Source organism: Cygnus atratus, chromosome 4, assembly GCF_013377495.2.
Source record: "Cygnus atratus isolate AKBS03 ecotype Queensland, Australia chromosome 4, CAtr_DNAZoo_HiC_assembly, whole genome shotgun sequence".
Taxonomy (NCBI): Eukaryota; Metazoa; Chordata; class Aves; order Anseriformes; family Anatidae; genus Cygnus; species Cygnus atratus.
Window position 1 is genome coordinate 42,775,854 of NC_066365.1, and position 12,265 is coordinate 42,788,118.

The window sequence follows — 12,265 nt, forward strand, 5'->3', positions numbered from 1 at the left end:
AAGTGTAACAGTCGATTCTTTATTCTTTGAAAATGTAATCCATTTTTAATTTCATTATTGCTTTTCTGGTTCAGATTGAGGAGATTTTAACAAGAACTTCTTTGGTCAATCTTTTTTATTACTTCGTTTATCTTAATGGCAAGGACCTTTTCTATAAACCCATCTATCCATGGTTAGTTTTACATTCATGAATAGTTTCTTAAGAGCCTATGGGTATACTCACGTGCAGGAAGTTAAGCATTTGTATGTTTATAAGAATAAGGTCTTATTTTGCCTGGGCTTTTTTAAATATAGAGCACTAAGACTTCATTGTGTTCCTTTAAGGGGAGAAACAATTCAAAAGTGTTTGAGAAAGAGGATTAATGTTTTTCATAGCATACATAAAGAACAGTAATAATTTTCATCATGTATGTCTAACTCTAAAGTAAAAATTTTAATGCAAATCTCTGTACTATAGCATAACAAACTTGTACTTTATGTGTTCCTGTGAGTTTAATTGAATTTGACATTGTAAATGGCAGGAATTTTAATTACTTAGGACATAATACAGATATTATTTTAACATGGTAGGTAAAGAGGATGTTGTTTGATTATAACTTGGTTCTACATTTTTTTTCTTTTTTATGTTTAAAAAAGCAAATACGGGCAATGTCTTTATTGTGACAAGAAGGTGTCTGATACAAGTTGCTGGGAAAATAACCAAAAAAAAAAAAAGGAAAACTATGTTAAAATAAAACAACAAAAAAAAATGTAATTCCTAGTTAAAACTTTCCCTAGGCTCCATGTTATATACATTGGAACAGCTACCCCAAAAAGATCTGTAAGCAAGTTCTCTGATGTGGGATACTGGGGTATGCTATGTCATGATATTACAAAGTAAGAGCCTTAAATTAAGCAGGTCTCTTATTTATTTACCTTTTCCTTCTGTTGTGGTTTTCTCTCTGTACTCCTTTTCATTTTTTTCTTCTCAAGTTTTAACTTTAAAAAAGGTCACAGACAAAGCACAGTTTAGCCATGAGCTTAATTTGAAAAAGCCAAGCACCAATGCTGTCTGCTTGATATCAGTAAAGGTATTTGCTTGCTGTTCAGCATCCTTATTAATAGCCCGTCAGACACGTGGAAGGGGGATGTTGTGACAGTAAACAGCAATGCTGTGAGCAGGAGGTGAACTGGAAAATGAGAGCAACAAGTCAAATGTACTGTTGCTGAACATTGTAATCTCCGCTAATTCCACTTGATTATTTTGACATAATTTGCAGCACAAATTATGCTAGATAAATTAGGGGGCTTACTCCCACACGCGTTTCAATGTTCCTAGAGACCTTCCTCCACCTCCTCCTCGATTCCTTCCACAGCAGGGTGCACTTGTGATTAAATGTATTTTGCACAATATGCTGACTGTTGTTACTTATGATAGTAACTGGTGGTTAGCGTTGAGGCAATTTTTAGCGTTAAACACAACTCTCTCTTTGTTTCTGATGAACAGTGAACAAACAAATTGAAGGAAAATAAACCCTCTGGTTTAGGAATTAGTTTAACTGAGCTCTTCTCTTTCTTTTGCCCCTTTTCACCATTCAAAAAAACAACCCCAGATACCTGTGCGGTTTTAAACAGTTATTTTTCTAGGAGCTTTGTAGTGTCCTAGGCATCGGATAGAGCACATCAGCCTAAAAACAGCAAAAGAGTTAAGACCTGGCTTTGAGAAATTACTCAAAGCAGTTAATATACTGAAGGTCTTGTACTCAAAGCATCCCTTCCCTCTCTTGTGGTTCATCTCTTCTTAAACCCCCACTTTCAGCATTTTTACTTCACATTTCAATATTAGCTGTACTTAAGTCTACCTGTTTCATTGAATGAACACTTGGGACAGACAGACACAGCCAGCCAGTGTTAAGAGCCGCAGCCGTGCCAGCTGCAGCACGATGTGGAGTGAGCCTGGTGATGAAAGCAGCAGGGGGCAGCTCCTCTGCAGCCTCCCAAGCCAAGACACAGCAACCCAGCGCTCAGACCCATGGGCCAAAGGGCAGCCAAAGTGGGCAGCCGAGCAGCTGCTGCTCAGCCCCAGACGTTCCTGCCCAGCTTTGGTAGCACAAAAGGCCGCTGGTTTCTTCTCTGGCAAATGTTGGAGGACCGAGCATCCTTGGAGCTGGTCCAGCTCCTGCTTCTGGGGTCCCTCTCATTTATGCAACCACACGGGCAAACTTTATAACACCTCATACATTATTTGGCTACGGACAGACACAACGCATGGATGGTTATCACTGAGTATAACCAGATGAGCCTATGTCACAGAGCTGCTTAGCATTATGGCTTAAAAATAGACATATATTTATATCGTTTTTAGTTGCCATGGGTAAGTCTAAACTGTATTTGGTTTTATTTTTTTATAAACAGTGCCTTAAGTTATGTGAACTAACAAAGAGGAAAAAAAAGCCAAAAAAAAAAAAAAAAAAACAGAAACCAGCCATTTTGCACAAAAACACTTATTTTTTTTAATATGTGAAGTACAGTTGACAGAAATGTACGATATGGCATATACATAATATGCAGGAAGGTCAAGCTACCGGTGTCCTGCATCTGTCATTCATAAAGGAAGCTGTCTACCCAGGACACATGAATATAGATTCCTACAGTAACATGGAGCTTTTGTTTTTCTTCAGGTTTATTATGTAGAAGCCAAAGAGCATACTCAGACACTGAGTGCATTCATAACTCCTAGAAAAGCCTGGTGAATGCTTTCTCGAAGGCACCCCTAATTGACTTGTTAGCTGCTACAGACTGCAACCTAGAAACAAAAAGCACACAGCCCTTACAACAATAACATCCCACCATGGTCCAGGCTTGTGTCTACAGCTCAGGAAAAAAAAAAAAAAAAGAAAAAAAAAAAGTCAAATAAGTAGATAGATAGATAGTGGGGAAAAATAATAATAATAAATAAATAAATAAATAAAAAGCAGTTAAAATCCCTGTTGTCATTTTCTAGAGTAAGCTCAAGGGTCCTACAGCCAGGACCTTCTCTGAGCAGATGCAATGGAGTAACTCAGAGGAGATCTGAAATGTGCAGTAACATAATGACCTCATGCTGATCTCCTCTCCTGTGTCTTGTTTTTACAATTTTAGTACAACAGCTTTGTTACAAAAGGAGTAAACAGATCTTTGTCAGCTCCCCATGGTAGAATTGCACAGCCTGTTTGATGCTGGGGAGCTACATGGCAGAAATGATTAAATACCCTTTTCTTACGAAAGCACCCATCTTCTATGACTCATCTCTTTTCAATTCACCTTAAGCACCATTTAATTTTAAAACTGAAACTTTGTACGTAGCTTGAAGGAGTCATAGACAAGACAAACAGAAAGCAGTGGTGCTCCAAGATTGTATTAGTTCTTACCAGAAAAGTTATGAAGCACAACACCTAAAAATACATGCACAATCTATTTAAAGCATTGTTATATTTGCTCACTCTTTAGTTTCCTTTGGGAGCTAGCTGTGTTGTGGCTGCATTCAGGAGCAAGTCTTCAATCTCATGGCCCTGCGGTTACAGGAAAATGGCAGCTGAGGATCACATTTTTGTTTTATACAGCTGTACAGCAACACTTTAGGCACCCTTTAATTAAAGGGTAAAAGTTAACTGAACTTTGTTTGCTTTCCCACAGTGGACTGCTTTATGACAGGGATGAAGGATGGTTCATGGTTAAGAAACTGGCTTTACACTTGGGGATGAAAGTTTGGTTCCTGAATATTGCAAGGGTTTTTGTGTTTCCATGTGCAAATTTCTTAGGGCAGGGCTGTCAAAAGTAATGAATGATTTCAGTTTCCTCCAGATGAGGTTGCCCAACTGAAGACAATTTAGTGGATAATAATAATGGATTTAATGAACAATTTCCTGGATTTTCCAAGAAAAACTGAGCATCAGCATTCCTCAAAATAAGGTCCCTTTGTCTTCAGCTGGGTAGTGCAGATTTCCTCCTAACATTCCTACATGCTTTCTGAAAATCTAGCCCAACATCACTGGGGCTCAATTGCCTATCTATATTAGGAGAAAATTCATATCATTTTCTCCATCCTTTATCTTTTGTTTGTTTTTATTTTTGCCTGCTTAGCTGCAAATCCCATATAATGTGCCAGTGTGTAGTGCCTAGAATTGGGTTCTCAGATCCTGTCTGATGATTTTTAATGTTACTAAAGTGCAAGCGTCTCAGTATCAAACTCATACATTTTTATACGCTTTTATGCATACATTTTTATATGCATCTTTTTCAGTGCTTTATATAGAAAAATCCTGTACACCTGCATCCAATTTGGGTGTGGGATAGTTGGCATAAAGAAAGCTGCTGGAGTGCCTTAGAAGCCTTTTCTTGCCATGACGCTGTGGCTTCTGTCAGATTCTCTTCCCTGCACACAGAGGCAGCAGCCGGCGTTTGAGCGGACACATGGAGACCATTGACTCCATCCCACAAGAGCAAATGGGCTGCCAGGGAACAAACATCCCCCAGGGAAGATAAGCAGATTACTTTAGTCCTCACATTTCTGCCACACTCTCCTGAGTGATCAGAAGGACACCACAAGAAGCGCTCTGAAAAGCACTAATCTGCTTCAGCACACTTCATTAAAACTGAAATCCAATCAGCTGAAATATGCCGCACTTTAACAGAACCAAAAGGACTACAGAAGACTCAAACTGTTCTTTACTAGCTTGTGTTTGCAAAAGGGAAAAGCAGCACTGTGGGGCACTAACCCTGATGCCAGTGAAGCGCAGTCCATGTAGCTCATTCATGCACACCCCACAGGAAACCCTAGTTAGGGAGCCATATGCAGAAGAAAATATAGAACAGAATAGAATAGAACAGTTGAAAGGGACCTACAAAGATCATTGAGTCCAAGTGCCTGACCACTTCAGGGCTAACCAAAAGTTAAAGTACATTATTGAGGGCATTGTCCAAAGGCCTCTTGAGCGCTGACAGGTGTGGGGCATCAAACACCACTCTAGGAAGCCTGGGCCAGTGTATGGCCTTTCTCATGGTAAAGAAGTTCTCCCTAACAGCCAAAGCGAACCTCCCCTGGCACAGCTCTGTGCCGTTCCCACACGTCCTGCCACCAGTGAGCAGGGAGCAGAGGCCAGCACCTCCCTCTGTGCTTCCCCTCCTCAGGAGGTGCAGAGGGCAGGGAGGTCGCCTCTCAGCCTCCTCTTCTCCAGGCTGGGCACCCCACGTGTCCTCAGCCTCCCCTCACAGGACAGGCCTTCCAGCCCTTTCACCAGATACATTGCCCTCCTCTGGAGGCTTTCAAGTATCTTAACACGCTGTCAGTATTGTGGAGCCCAGAGCTGCTCTCAGTGCTCACCACAGGCCCTGTTGCTTTGGACCCACGCAATCCATGTCCATCCTGTTGCCCCAGCCCCACAGCCTGGCAGGTGTGGACATGACAGCACCAGTCAAAGCACAGAAAGCGCCAGAGGGGTCTGCCCAGGACAGGAATCAGCTCCAGTCTCTGACAGCTGGCCTCCAACAGTACTGGCAGCACCGGTATGCTATTGCTAGGTGTGTGGGTAGCTGCTGGCAGCTACGGTTAACAGCATCTAGCTGGGTCTTGGCCTTGTGAACCGCCAGCTAGAACAAATGGTATTTCTCTGAAGATTTCCAACGTCTCCGTCACTGGCTTCAGGGCTAGATCAGAAATAGCTCACACATGGCTTTACTCTTTGACCTGCCATTCCTGCTGCAAAGCCATAAACAAGCACTGGGGTCACATGGGGGAAGAGCCTAGCATTTCAGGGCAGGGGGAGGCTCGTACTACTTACACAGTTCAAACTCCAGCAGAAATAAAACTATTTATTTAGGGGTAATTTATCGCAATCATTAATATTAGTTGTGATTCAGAGGCGGCAAAGACAGCAGATCTCCCAGTCCATTCCAACTCCAGTTGTTATGCACAATCCTGTCTGTTAATCCTTGGTAAAATACTCTATCTAAACAGTCCACAAGCTTTATTGCAAAGTGTTAAAAACCTAATGGTCTTCATCTACTAACTTTTAATTTCTGGTTTGAAATGGAGGGCTTTACAGCAGCTTTGTTTAAATTATGTGAGTTTAGAGAGCACTTAAATTCAGCCTTGAACTGACCTTGTTGTACAAACTGTAATTTTTTTGGCACCAAAGCCTCAGGCTGCAGTCTGCTGCTAGTTGCGTGCTGTATTGTATCTTTTCAGATGCATCCCCTGAATGCATCTCCCACATATTTGCAGAAAAGGACTGTTTCCTGTTCAAGTCCTGATGCCCTGCCAAACGTTCATTCTCAAGTAAGTAGCGCAATGAATTATCTCTTCTTCTATACTGAATAGCAGCCCCAAAATAATCCACAGGTTAAACTGGGAGCTCTTGGAGCTATAGAGACATATGGAAGGCTTGGAAGTTCTGTCTTGGAAACATGAGAAAAATTTGACCTTCTAATCACCACGTGATCATACCATGCATGCCTGCAGACATCTGCTTGACCACATGTACGTTCTTCCTGTAAAAAAAAGAGTGAAATTAGAACTTGCGAGCCTCAGGAAATTTTATTATTTCAACATTTTGTTCGTTTCAAATGAGGAGGAAGCTGAAACAATGATCTCTCCTGTACTCTTCAGTGACCCCCCTCAAAGTGAGTATCTAGACTTTCCCTGGCAGTATTTTTGAGAAGAAAATGGTAGCTTAATGGAAATAATGGAGATTTCTATTGGATTTCTATTCTGACAGAAAATTATGGTTCACAAATTTAGGTGTTGGTTTTATTTTTGAACTGCTTTCTGTGGAGTTTATCTTGAGGTATACTTTTGCATTCTTGAATTTTTGCCATGCCTGTGACATATTTGCTTTTTTTAATTATTTTTAAATAAGTGCTGCCAGGAGGTAGGACCTTCTTAAGCTTTCCCTCTGAATATCCTCTCGTTTCTTCTGGGCTCCTAGTATCATTCAGAGTCACCTAGGAGCTTCCAAAACACACCAAGGAAACCCTGAGCAGTGAAATTATGATACTTGAAATGAAGGATAAAAACATCACCAGGAGCTCACTGCAAAAATGGCACTGTTACTCCTTGCTGGTGAGTGCAGCGATGCTGCTCTCAGGCACCTTCTCCTGCGAGGTGGGAACTGCTGCCCCTCTCCTGGTGGAAGGTCCACCACCACCTTGGCTCTTGACATGAAACAGAAGAAGAAATGGTAGATAGGAATAGGGATAAAGAACTTGAACTAGAATAGAATAGTTCAGTTTGAAGGGACCTACAAAGATCATTGAGTCCAAATGTATCTGTGAATATAAGGCAGCTTAGTGAAAGAAAATAAACCATGTATTTTTAATTACTGAGAAAAGTCTTACATTTTCCCCAGTATGCACATCAATGCATGAGGCACAATGGTGTTTGTATCTTGACTTTGTATTGATCTTTCATTTAAAAAGATCTATGTCCCAATGCAGAGAGGCTTTCTCAAGCTGAGCATGTAGCATTACTGAAAGCAGGAAATACATGTGTTATTTGACAGGGGATTCTTGTTTATTTTTACATTGAAGAATAAAATCTTCCTCCCAGAAACATGCCAAGGTTTCCATTTCAGGGATAAAAATACTTCCATTTCCCTTCAGAAGATGACTGCTATTACAGAAATTGAGATAGAATGTTTCTCCCTCTATTTTCTTTTTTCTTCTCATACATGTCTATACATTGACCTAACCAATAATGAATACATATAAAAGCTACATAACAATACAGCTATTATTGGATTACCAGGTAGAATAAGGACTAGTTTAGCAGCTATGAATATGTGGCACACGCTGGGTTAAGAAAAGTTTGAACCGCAAAGTTTCTAAAAGCCTGGTTTTCCAGAACTACTGAGATGGTGGCATTTTGCCAGGCTGATTTACAGACATGGCTCATTTTTATTTTTTCAAGCTGTCTTCTGCTATCACTCTGGCTACCCAGATGTGATACATTTATGAGTTCTGAAGAAGTTCAGAAATAAAAATGATGAGCTTCTTGCAAAGATATGCAATCTCTCATTAAAAACAGCTACTGTTTCAGAAGACTGGTGGATAGGTAATGTTTAAAAAAAGAATTCAGACACAATTAAAACCATTAGAGTAGTAAGGGTTACATCAATACCTGGAATATGTGGTTGAAGTGTTACTTATAAACAGAATAGCAAATTGTCTGGTGTCATAACAGACAGTTTAACCAATGTTTTTTTTTCAAGTAAAAAAGCATCTCACTTTTCATCAGAAGCTTTAAACTGGAAAAATCAAGCGATTCATAAAGAAAACTGGTTGACACAATCTGCTGGGGTTTACCAAGAAATCCTTATCCTGAAGTATATATCACATTAAAGGCAAAGCATTTTCATGAATCACAAACCTGGCACAAATTTAAAGAAGCAGTGTTTTAGGTTCACTTCTTAAAAATATTACAAGGGTCAGTATTAGATTCAATGTGTAATGTATTTACTAATCATCTGAACGGAAGGTGGGTAGAGAAGTAAGACTACTCGATGGTGATGGAAAGTAATGAAATGAGAAACAACAAAGGTCAGTGCAGAAGGAAAATATTTACTTGCCTAAGTCCAAAAACTTCACTTTAGGAAAGGAACCTGATATTCACTGTGCAGCTGTAGTTAGTGACATGCAAGTATCCTTTTCTTCCTATACGTGGGCATACCCATCCAAAAGTGAAATAATAGAGCAAGTGGATACACAGGGAAAAATAATTATATCAGAATTCAGAGTAAAGCTTCAGATAAAAAAAAAAGATGAGTCGAATATTCATTAGGTGATTTTAGAAAAAGATATTGCAGATTCAGCATGAAAGACATTCAGAGAAGGGCAATAAGAATGGTCAATGGCATGGAAAAAGCTCTTGTTCAGAATGACTTGAAAACCCTTAAGACTGTTTCAATTAAAGGAGTTTAACAACACTGGACACAATAATAGAAATATTTCAAATAAGGGGAGCAGGTAAAGAAGTATGAGAAGCTTCTGCTTCTTCTGTGATTATTCAAAATGATGACAATTTATGAAAATGGAAAGCACTAAATTCAAATTGAAAGAAAGAGAATATTGGAAAGTCAAACCTGGCAAGGTGGATTGATAGTAATGTAGGTTAAAGAAATATCAGGAAATTTGATTTAAAAAAATTGAAAAAATAAAAGTACTTCAAAGTTTATGTCAATCTCCAAAGAGCAGAATGACCAACATGTGAGCCTCCCAGACACACATAATCCCTCTGAGAATGTTTTCTCCATGTTCTCATGTATCTGGCTGTGGTTTGTGTTCTCATGCATCTGGCTTGGTGTTGTTGTATCTGGCTTTGTGGATTCTTCATAGCAATCTCTCTGTTTCTAAATTACCTATGGCCGTAGGTGAATGAAAACAAACAAACAAGTCTTCTCTTCCAAAATACTAATAGTCAAATTTCAGTTAGAAATTTGACTATTAGAATAAAATTACATCAGCTCTACTCAGGGGTATGGCAAAGTACCTTTTAATATGCTCAGCCAGCTCTTTAATCTTGATAAAGACCCATTTATAACTATGTATAATATTTAGTTATGGACATTTATTTTGGGGGGTCTGGCAGGTAAGGCTGGAAATTAGGAGCCAACATAACATAGTTGTGGGAGGCATCCAGAAATGCATAGCATAATTGATAGGGAGAGCAGGAAACATTGCTAGTTTGGTTTCTTGTATGAAAGCTGTTCCTGTATTTATCTCTGTTAGGATTTTTAGAATGAGGGTCTCATCAAATCTCTGGTTTTTTGATTGCTATGTAGATCACCATCAAAAAAGACCTATAGATGGAAAGATACAAATGGAGGTCTGCAGCTTGTAACTTTGCAGGGTTAAAGTAACTTGAGGAACAGGGTCCTTCTAGAATTCAGGCCAGAAAAGTCCAACATAATAAAAATAATATATGTAATGCAGGGGTATTATAGCACAATGTCTCTGCCTGGCAATATTTTTAAACCTATTTTTCTGTTAACTTATTTAAATATCTGCCAGCTTGAGTTCTCATACACAGTGTCCCGAGGCATTAATCTCCTTAATAAAATGCTACGCATTCCCACTGAAGCCAGTAACAGAAAAATAAAAGGGAACCTGTGGTCATATTTCACCATAAAAATGATCTTAAAGAATTGCTGAGCGTACGGTCTAAAATGTTTTGTAAGTTCGCTAGCTAACCCTTTCTCTGGAGACAGAGTAATAATGAGTATGTCCCAGGGAAATAAGAAATAGCAAGACCATGCAATGTGAAAATATAACTAGAAGAGCTAATGCATGACTATTGATTATTTTTGCAGATTCTCTGCTGCTGCAAGTTGCCATTGTCCTATCGACATCAAAGTGTCACCACTGCAGGATCTGTCCCTGTATGGTCACAGAAGGAGCTCAAATGGCTGTATGAGCTATTTCGCATGTGCAAAAATATGCGTGTGCTCATGCTGGTATGGCTGTGCCTACAGTGCTACACCAGAATGCAAAGCCCTCTTGCAGGGTCCAGACGAAGTCTTGCAGAATATCAAAGAGGCCAATTACAGAAATGTCTGGGCATGCTGATGGGATGGTGTAGTTAACTCCTACTGTAGTGAGACTGTTCAAGAAGAAGCTACAAAGTTCTTGGGTCAATAGTTTTACCATTTGTACCTTTTCCCCAAGGAACTCTTTTTCCTTCTCTCTCTGGCAGTCTCCCCTCTGCATCACTTAGGCACTTTCAGGCTACATCAGAAATCTCTTCGTGAGCACACAGAGCCGTATCAGACTCCATCAGTAAGATTTGAATTCTCCCTCGCAGTTTCTGAAGGTGCACGGAGACAGCTATGAAGGGGCCTGCTAAACTAACTTATCAGACAAAAATGACACAAAGAGCTGTCAACGTGTGCTATGGCTTGCTTAGTACTGCAGGGAGCAAAGAGGACTCATGCCGTGTGAGGGCTTGCTGGTGGCTGGGCTGTGTCTGTGTTAGAGCTCAGTGCCAAGAGCAAGAGGGATCCTGACATCTCTGCCTGATTCTTGAATCTGTTTGAACATCATGACAAAGGGAGAAAGAATTAATGTTCAGAAATGAATAATTTCCAAGGAAGATGAAATCCTTAATATCATACATAAGATGTTATGAGGCACGGAATATTTGCTGTGCTTAATTTCATCATTCTGTACAACCACATTCTGCTAGAGACACTCATGGGATGGAATGGAGTGGGCCTATATCGCTCAAATAAGACAAACAAATATATTTGGGTTGTAATTTGTATTAGATGATAGATCCTATGGTAATTTTATATCAAATAACTCATTCTTACACTCCCTGAGAGCATGGTTGTTTATAGTAGCCTGTCTGTCCTTCACATCTCTTTTACTGGTGCAGCAGGAAACACGATAGCAAGGGGATTTGCTTGTGACTGATGTATCTACTGCATATGCAATGGGCACAGGTCATATATAGTTGCAGAATACATGGTAAAGCATTCTTCTGTAAAATTTAGCTATGTGAAATTGCTTTCCAAATCCTTTGCTTCCAATTGCCTTTGGTGGGGATTCGATATATATATTTTTTTTCCTGTAGATTATTTCTGGGCTCAGATAATGAAGCTATAAGCATTTGAAAGCTGTCATTTCTAGTTAAATCTCCATGCTGAAAAGGATTATTACATATCACTGTCTAGGCAGTTTGTGTCAGTATAATTCAGCAGATCAGGGACTGGATACTCTAACTCTGTGAATTGTCACAGTCACTGGACAAGTCACTCTGACTTTACTGCAGGGTGTTAATAACTATGGATGTTTGTTTTAATAAATCCTTCCTTCCTCTCTCTTCAAATCAGAGCACTTAATTTTCCTTATTTTTTTTTCCCCAATAAAGGACCCCTCCCAGACCCTACTCTGCAAACAACCATTACCTCCAAATCACAAGGAGTAATTTCCCAGGTATTTTCACAGTCAGCCCAGTTCTGATCAAAGAGACAAAAATGATCTCAGAAGTTATCACGAGCAGCACTGCACCTGTTAGTTTCTTGCCACACTCCTTTCCTTGGAAGAAACGGCGTTTTATACCCACTTTACACATTTAAGTAACAAGTCACCAAGCTGCACATTTGTTTGAAGCACAAAGCTGTCTGGCTTAGTAATTAAGCTTGGCACCATTTTGAACAACTGGTCACATCCAATGGCAAAACAAGAATGAGTACCCAAGACTCGTACCCAAGATAGTTTCAAGCTGATATTTGCTGTGACACTGAGGGAAAAG

The 12,265-nt window shown here is 39.7% G+C and overlaps 1 long non-coding RNA gene across 2 annotated transcripts in view; it reads left to right on the plus strand.

Moving 5' to 3' along the window:
• Positions 1–6,555: 6,555 nt before the first annotated feature.
• LOC118249315 (uncharacterized) overlaps positions 6,556–12,265 on the plus strand; it is a 33,421-nt gene continuing 27,711 nt past the window's right edge. For both annotated transcript variants that reach the window (XR_004779015.2, XR_004779014.2), the window contains exon 1: positions 6,556–6,639. This is a non-coding gene — a long non-coding RNA (uncharacterized LOC118249315). The remainder of the gene's footprint in view (positions 6,640–12,265) is intronic.